Source organism: Dermochelys coriacea (genome assembly GCF_009764565.3).
Source record: "Dermochelys coriacea isolate rDerCor1 chromosome 12 unlocalized genomic scaffold, rDerCor1.pri.v4 SUPER_12_unloc_1, whole genome shotgun sequence".
NCBI classification, from domain to species: Eukaryota; Metazoa; Chordata; order Testudines; family Dermochelyidae; genus Dermochelys; species Dermochelys coriacea.
This window is the reverse complement of record NW_025091561.1, coordinates 21062-30222: the sequence shown is the minus strand read 5'-3', so window position 1 is coordinate 30222 and position 9161 is coordinate 21062. Positions and strand designations below refer to the sequence as shown.

At 47.3% G+C, this 9161-nt stretch overlaps 1 pseudogene; it reads left to right on the top strand.

Annotated features, from left to right (window-relative positions):
- Window positions 1–677: 677 nt before the first annotated feature.
- On the top strand, window positions 678–879 carry LOC119849589 (annotated as a pseudogene).
- Window positions 880–9161: the final 8282 nt, after the last annotated feature.

Genomic DNA, 9161 nt, shown 5'->3' with positions numbered 1-9161 from the left:
AGGAGGTTCTTAAACCGTCTCCTTAGTATACCTTCCAGAACTGATTGCATGGTTTGCATGGCTTTCCCTCGTCTCCCCACAGAAGAGAAATTTCCCATCCCTTTCCCGTTGGGAGAACGCCACTGTTTTAACTTAGGAAACAATCTCAATAAATGTTTCCCCCAGGCAAGGGATAGTTCCTAGGAGCAGAAGAGGAGGAAGGTTGTGGCCCTTTGAGTCCAATTCCTAACGTTTAAGGCCAGAAGAAACCAGCTGATCACCTCAGAGGAACTGAGGGGCACCAATGCCTGAGGCCCTCCAATGGCAAGGAACTGATTTGATGCAACTAACTGCATGTTTGAGGGAGTTCTGTGGGAAGGAGCCGAAAAGAGCATTGGGGCTGCAGTATAGCGCTTGCCTAGGCTTTCTTTGCCCTGTTTTGCTGTAAGAGTTAACAGGGAGAGATTGCTAGTCACAGGTCAATGGGTGGGTTTGTGCAAATTAGAAGTGTACAGGGAACTGTCTTTGAACAGAACGGTGAGCTAAGGGTTCTTGCTTTGAATTCTTCCACTGGCATCATTTCGAGAAAGTGAGCCTCACTTAGAGTTACCTACTTATGGTGTTTCTTGTGTGGCTGGGAGCTCGTCACGGTGAGGTAGAAAGCGGAGGGGTGTGTGTGTGGGTCAGAGATTGTCGGCATTGCTTCTCGGCTCCTTGGAGCTCAGATCAAGTGTAGTATCTGTTTTTATCAGTTTAATCTCTTTTGATGAACACTTGCAATACCTGCTCTGAAGATGGATTCTCCTGCTGCCATTTCTGAAAAAAGTGATGCTGCTTTGAAGATTTAGTCTGCTGCTGCTACTTTGGAAGGAAATCCTCTCTCTGCTCCTGAGACATCCCCAGTTGCACCGTGTACCACCACTGCTGCTGCTCCACAGAAGGTCTCTTGGACAATGACTACAAAGAAGATCCTAGGTGCCTCCAGGACATTGCAGACCAGCAGCACCAAGGGGAAGAATGGTGGCTGCTCGAAGGACCCCCTCCGAGATGCTGTTCCAGTAAGATGCTGCATCTTGAGACCGGTCTTTCGGGACATCACAACTAGAAGGAACATCCCGCCCATGCCCCAGCAGCACCAGCCGCCAAGGGACAGCCCCCCCACCTTACAGCAGCTGCCAACAGAGAGCCCCCCCACTTTCCAGCAATATCAGCCACCAATGGAGAGCCCCCCCACTCTACAGCTGAAAGATGCTCTGAGGTGACCACCTCCCATCCCTGCAGCTGCCCAGGTCCCTGACGCTGGTGGTGCTGTCGCTGCTCTACACACCATCAAGAGAGGAATCTCCATAGACGGTACCAGCATCTCTCCAGAGACCACCCAGAGGGTCACCAGCGCCTCGCCAGATGCCTGCCCAGCCTCAGAAACCAACCAGAGGGACCCCAGGACCTTGCCAGATGCCCGCCCAGCCGGACCTCTCGACGCCACCCACCCACACCAGGATGAACCAGCCAGCAATACCAATGATGCTGCTGGAACCCCCACTCTCTGCAAAGTAATGAGGACACCATCTAACTGCAGTACCCCCTCGCTGCGGACATGCTCATCCGCCCCATCTGCTCTCCGCCCGGAACCTACCACCTCCTCGGTGGGGTCACCAGGCACCTGAAGAGATGCCACCGCAAGCGGGTCACCTTCAGCTGTGCACTCTGCAGCCTGCCCTTTGAGACACAGAGACAATGCAAGATGCACCAAGTTGCCTGCAGGAAACGCCTCAAGGGTACAACACAGTCTCCTACTCTGGCTCCCAGCCCTCCTGCTGCATGCCGGCCCGCTTCTCCTGAGCCTGAACAAAGAAAAGTCACCTTGCAAGCTGCCGTCAAGAAGCCTGCCCCCATTGCCAGGCCAGCTCAATTGGGTGCTGCAATCGAGAAGGTACTTGCTGCCTCGGGGAACATCACTCAGGTCCTCCCCAGCAGGAGGCCTGTCTCATCTTCTCATGTCGCCAAGCAAATCTCCATACTGAGACGACTCAGTGCTACCTCGTCATCTGTCCAACTCGTCCCCATCCCCAGAAGGATCAGTGCCCCACTGCGCATAGCTGCTCGATATCCTGTCGCCGGAAGAGCCAGCGCCACCCCTCAGACTGCCCTGCAAACTCCAACAGGTGGAGGAGAAAGAACCACACCTCAGACCACCCTACAAGCTCCAGCAGCCAGAGGAGTCAGAGCCCCACCTCAGACCGCCCTGTGAGCTCCAGCCACTGGAGGAGCCAGCACCATGCCCCAGATCACCCTACAAACTCCAGACGTTACTGGAGGAACCAGCCCCACAGCCACACCAAAGCACCGGGCCTTCATCGCCAAATGGCCCAGCACGGTCCCCAAGTCCATTCTGCGGGACACTGCCTACAAGAGATCTCACGCTCCAGAAGCAACCGCTCAGGCAGCAGCCACTCAGCCACTCCTGAAAACTGACTATACACGCAAGGAAGTGATGGCCAGACTCTCAAAAATGAAAAACACAGCTCCTGGGAAAGATGGCATCCCCTACAAACTCCTAAAAAAGCAAGATCACAGCTGCCTGGTCCTTGCCACGCTCTTCAACCAGTGCAAGCGATTCTGCCAGACTCCCAGCTCCTGGAAGAAGGCCATGACGGTACTGGTGTGCAAGAAGGGTGAGCAGGATGACCCCAGCAACTGGAGGCCTATCTCGCTCTGCTCCATGACGTACAAGTTCTATGCCAGCTGCCTGGCATTGAGGATCATGGAGTGGGGCCGCTATACACGGAGGATGGAGTGGAGGTTAAAGATAATCTAGGCATGGCCCAATATCTAAACAAATACTTTGCCTCAGTCTTTAATAAGGCTAAAGAGGAGCTTGGGGATAATGGTAGCATGACAAATGGGAAGGAGGATATGGAGGTAGATATTACCATATCTGAGGTAGAAGCGAAACTCAAACGGCTTAATGGGACTAAATCGGGGGGCCCAGATAATCTTCATCCAAGAATATTAAAGGAATTGGCACCTGAAATTGCAAGCCCATTAGCAAGAATTTTTAATGAATCTCTAAACTCAGGAGTAGTACCGAATGATTAGAGAATTGCTAATATAGTTCCTATTTTTAAGAAAGGAAAAAAATGATCCGGGGAACTACAGGGCAGTTAGTTTGACATCTGTAGTATGCAAGGTCCTGGAAAAAATTTTGAAGGAGAAATTAGTTAAGGACATTGAAGTCAATGGTAAATGGGACAAAATACAACATGGTTTTACAAAAGGTAGATCGTGCCAAACCAACCTAATCTCCTTTTTGGAAAAAGTAACCAATTTTTTAGATAAAGGAAATGCAGTGGATCTAATTTACCTAGATTTCAATAAGGCATTTTATACCGTGCCACATGGGGAATTATTAGTTAAATTGGAGAAGATGGGGATCAATATGAACATCAAAAGGTGGATAAGGAATTGGTTAAAGGGGAGACTGCAACGGGTCCTACTGAAAGGCGAACTGTCAGGTTGGAGGGAGGTTACCAGTGGAGTTCCTCAGGGATCGGTTTTGGGCCCAATCTTATTTAATCTTTTTATTACTGACCTTGGCACAAAAAGGGGGAGTGTGCTAATAAAGTTTGCAGATGATAGAAAGCTGGGAGGTATTGCCAATTCGGAGAAGGATCGGGATATTATACAGGAGGATCTGGATGACCTTGTAAACTGGAGTAATACTAATAGAATGAAATTTAATAGTGAGAAGTGTAAGGTTATGCATTTAGGGATTAATAACAAGAATTTTAGTTATAAGTTGGGGACGCATCAATTAGAAGTAACGGAAGAGGAGAAGGACCTTGGAGTATTGGTTGATCATAGGATGACTATGAGCTGCCAATGTGATATGGCCGTGAAAAAAGCTAATGCGGTTTTGGGATACATCAGGAGAGGCATTTCCAGTAGGGATAAGGAGGTTTTAGTACCATTATACAAGGCACTGGTGAGACCTCACCTAGAATACTGTGTGCAGTTCTGGTCTCCCATGTTTAAAAAGGATGAATTCAAACTGGAGCAGGTACAGAGAAGGGCTACTAGGATGATCCGAGGAATGGAAAACTTGTCTTATGAAAGGAGACTTATGAAAGGAGCTTGGCTTGTTTAGCCTAACTAAAAGAAGGTTGAGGGGAGATAGGATTGCTCTCTATAAATATATCAGAGGGATAAATGCAGGAGAGGGAGAGGAATTATTTAAGCTCAGCACCAATGTGGACACAAGAACAAATGGGTATAAACTGGCCACCAGGAAGTTTAGACTTTGAAATTAGATGAAGGTTTCTAACCATCAGAGGAGTGAAGTTTTGGAATAGCCTTCCAAGGGAAGCAGTGGGGGCAAAAGATCTATCTGGTTTTAAGATTCTACTTGATAAGTTTATGGATGAGATGGTATGATGGGATAATGTGATTTTGGTAAGTAATTGATCTTTAAATATTCAGGTCTAATCCCCTGAGATGGGATATTGGATGGATGGGATCTGAGTTACCCAGGAAAGAATTTTCTGTAGTATCTGGCTGGTGAATCTTGCCCATATGCTCAGGGTTTAGCTGATCGCCATATTTGGGGTCGGGAAGGAATTTTCCTCCAGGGCAGATTGGAAGAGACCCTGGATGTTTTTCACCTTCCTCTGTAGCATGGGGCACGGGTCACTTGAGGGAGGCTTCTCTGCTCCTTGAAGTCTTTAAACCACGATTTGAGGACTTCAATAGCTCAGACATAGGTGAGGTTTTTGGTAGGAGTGGGTGGGTGAGATTCTGTGGCCTGCGCTGTGCAGGAGGTCGGACTAGATGATCAGAATGGTCCCTTCTGACCTTAGTATCTATGAGTGGTCGATGAGCAGGGGAGCCATCAGCTCCACCCAGAAAGGCTTCATGTCCTGCGAGGGCTGCTATGAACACAACTTTGTCCTCCAAACCACCATCGAAATGGCCAGAAGGGCATGGAGGCAGTGCACAGTAGTGTGGCTCAACTTTGTTAACGCCTTTGAGTCCATGCCCCACCACCACATCTTTGTCACGCTCTAGAAGTTTGGGATGCCAGAGGTGTACGAGGGATGCAGCACCACCATTCGATCGGTCAAAAGGGAGACGGCCGAGATCCCGATCCAGAGCGGAGCTAAGCATGGCTGTCCCCTCAGCCCCATCATCTTTAACCTCGCCATGGAGCCGTTGCTGTGAGTGATCTCCAATGGCGCAGATGGTTTCAACCTCCACGGTGAGAGGGTGAGCATCCTGGCTTACGCGGATGACCTGGTCCTGACCGCGGACGACCCAGAGAATCTCCAACATATGCTAGATGCCACCAGTCGAGCTGCCGACTGGATGGGGCTCCGCTTCAATGCAAAGAAGTGCACATCTCTCCACATCGATGGCAGCAAAAGGGACTCGGTGGAGACAACAGGGTCCCAGATCCAGGGCGAGTCCTTCATCCCCCTGGCAGAGGGGCAGGAGTACCAGTACCTGTTGCTGCTAGCAGGCTGGCTCACAGAACAAATGAAACAGTTGCTGGTAAAAAGCACTTTATTTCCCTTCCCACAGCCATATATATACAGCACTTGTTTATTCCTTTTCTGTTGTTTATCACCCAATGTTCTCATCGTTCTTATCTTTGGGTTCCATTATATTGTGGTGGTGAAGACTCTCAGGTGCTGCTTATATCATTAGTCCTCAGTTCAGCCAAAGTTTAGTCCTCAGTTCAGCCAAAGTTTTCTGGCCTTGTCCTTCAACTTGTTACCCGCAGCCCCGCCTCTTGTTCTGTTCTTTTCCATTACTTGGTACACATTTCTAAAACATCTGATACTCAGCATTTCCCACATCTCCCCCTTTTTGTTTAAAAGCAGCTTGAATCATCCGTGACATTCCCCAACGCATATTTTGAATTATACATGGATCACACAAACAAATTATACAAATACAGGTACCAATTAATAAAAGGGCATGCAATAACGATGTTATCCAAACAGGCCATCCAAATCCCGACAACCAATCCCAAATAGGGTTGGTCTACGTTTGTCAGCTTATGAATATTTTGTTCTAATTTTGCAAGTAATTCATGAACAGAGTGAGAATGATCTGACAAATTAAAACAACACATACCCTCAAAATCTTCACATCCGTGTCCATGTGCTAATAACAAAAAATCAATTGCAGCACGATTTTGTAAAATTGCATGGCGAATGCTATCTACATCGGTTAATAACGCAGTTAATATTTCAGAAGTTAAATTAAACTGTTTAATACTCCAACACGCTAATTTCTCTAAATTAAAAGCATTTTCCAGAGTAGCAACACCAGGGGCAAGAAACGCTGCAAATACCTTTGAAGGAGTGTCCCAAAAAGTCATCGTATCCTTACAATCTGGGGTAAAATCTTCCATTGCCCTCTTTGTACGGTTTGATTGTTGACTAAGTATTCTACGACTACGGGCATAAAGTGTAAGCCTGCCCAAATAACATGGTCCGCCTATAGGGTAACTAGGAACACCTTGCCAGGCACGATTCCCGCAAATAAGAAAGGTACCCGGTGGTAAGGCCTTTGCAGACCCATTATTCCAAATTCCCTTAGGGGGTAGTTGAAAACCTATATTAGCCCCACCAGCGTGACAATAATTGCCTGCCACAAACGAAGCCACAGGAGTGAGATTTTGCATATTATGATACATTGACATATCCATCTTCCATCCATACTTGTAATATAATACAGGAAATTGCCCTCCAAACTCAATGCAACCCATCGAATAATTATTAGTATTATTAATCGTAGCTGGTAGGGACCCCAATAAGGTTAACTCTTGTGGGGGATTGTACAAAGATCGGTTTAATGAGTTTATAATAGTTCCCTGTAGGAGTTCCCAAGCTACTCCCGGGCATACTGCTCCTGGTGCTCCATTATACATTTTATAACAAGTATCATTAATGTTAGTATGATTATAATTACTTGATTGTAAAAGAGTATTATTATTTACATAACCTCGGAACCTTTCCAGATTTATACTAGGGTAACCAATAAGGCATGTGCTAAAGGGGTCTATCGGTGTTGCCATTGACAAACAAAATGACGACTGCCACGTCTGATTTGCCCATGTTACCCACACATTCTGGCGTGGATCAATTCGAGTAGGGAGAGAAGAGGCCGGCCAAAGCAGCCATAGGGCTATCAACAGGAACAGCAGTTTCATCTTTTCCCAGGATCTCTATCCAGGGCCGCACCCACTTTGCAGGTATCCACCGAGGACCTACATCAAGGGAGACACAAGCATAACCCCGTCCCCAGGTTAGCAATTGTGCTGGCCCCTTCCATTGTTGAGAGGCATAATCAAACCATTTCACCTTAGGTTTCTTCTGCTCATTTTCTATCCTAATACTTCCTAGATGTCTTTGCGTTGGAACATGATTATTATCCGCACTACTAGGTTGTAACCAATTAAGGACATATATCGCCTTAGCTAAACGCCCAGCTGGTGTCTGAACTACTGCATCCTGTCCAGTTCGTGCCTGCTTATCCAACATTCCTTTCAAAGTACCATGAGATCGTTCAATAATGGCCTGGCCTGTCGAATTGCCTGGCACTCCTGTTTTGTGTGTTATCCCCCACATTTGCAAAAAGGTTGTGGTGCGCCTGGCCACATACCCAGCTCCATTGTCTGTTTTTATCGATCGGGGCACCCCTAATGCAGCAAAACATGCCTGCCAATGTTTTATCACTTCCTTACTGCCCATGGACACGTGGGGTGTAGCCCAGATAACTCCAGAGAAGGTGTCTACTGACACATGGATGTATTTCTGCTTTCCAAATTGGTTATATTGGGTGACATCTGACTGCCATAATGTTAAAGCCTCTAGACCTCGGGGATTAACCCCGGCGGGAAAGGTGGGTGTCAACCTATTACATTCTGAGCAAGAGGCTACAATACTTCGGGTCTGGGATATAGGTAGAGAAAATTGTCGTGTTAGGGCTTTCGCAGATTGATGGAAAAATCCATGAGACAGGCGAGCTTGCTCAAACCGATTGGGTACTACCACGGATCCCACCAGTGCATCCGCCTGATCATTGCCCGTGCTTAAGTATCCAGGCAGGCCAGTATGGCTCCTTATATGGCCTACAAAATATGGATACCTTCTTCCATTGAGTCGATGGCAGAGGCGCAAGAGTATCTGTTGCAATGCTGGATTATGAACCTTTCCCAGCATAGCTCTCTCCAACCTGTTTACTAACCCCACGGCATATTTAGAATCGCTCATCACGTTGAGCGATTCTTGGTTCCAGTGATCAAATGCCAAAAGTATAGCTAGGAGTTCTAATATCTGTACCGACCCTTCACTAATAACCTTCTTATGGGCCCAAGTATGTCCATCCCACCAGAATACCCCTGCTCTCCCTGTTCGCCCAGCCGCATCAGTAAATACTATTCCTGTCACTGGATTCTCCTGTCTCATAAGGTGTTTCTCCAACTGCAACGGGGAAGAAAACAGGCGGTGGGGAGGGTAATGACAACTCAATTGTCCCTGATAATTTGCTAGGGCAACAGCAAACACAGTGTTATACAGCAACAGATGTGTAATAATCGTTTTTGAAAATGGCAACAAGATCTGATGCAGATCAATTCCTGTCATTACAGTTACTCTTTTCCGAGCTTGCACTATTAGCATGGCTATTGCTTCAATTCTGGAAGTTACCGTACGCACATTTTTACACTGTGGAAATATCCATTCCAAACCGACTAGGGGGTCTTTATCCCTTATATCCCACTGAAATAATAGCGCTTCCAATACTGCATCTAGGCTAAAGACCGCTACCACGAAGGGTAAGTTTTCCCGATATCTCCCGGAATAACCCTCCCCCACCTTCTATCCTATTCGTTGTAATGCTTGCTTCTGTAGTACTGACAGTTGTCGTTTATCTCCAGGGGCTCTCCCCCCTTCTAATAAAGGAAGAAGAGGAGTTATATCCTGATTTGTGATGCCACAAAGGGGGCGAAGCCATTGCAGTTCACCTAGCAGTTTCTGTGCATCATACAGTGTGCGCACATGACGGAGAGATTTTCAACTGCTGGGGGCGTACGGTGCAGTCAGTGACCGGAAGTCCCAAATACAAAAAAGGGGCTTTAGTCTGAACCTTTTCTGGGGCCACAAACAGACCAGCTT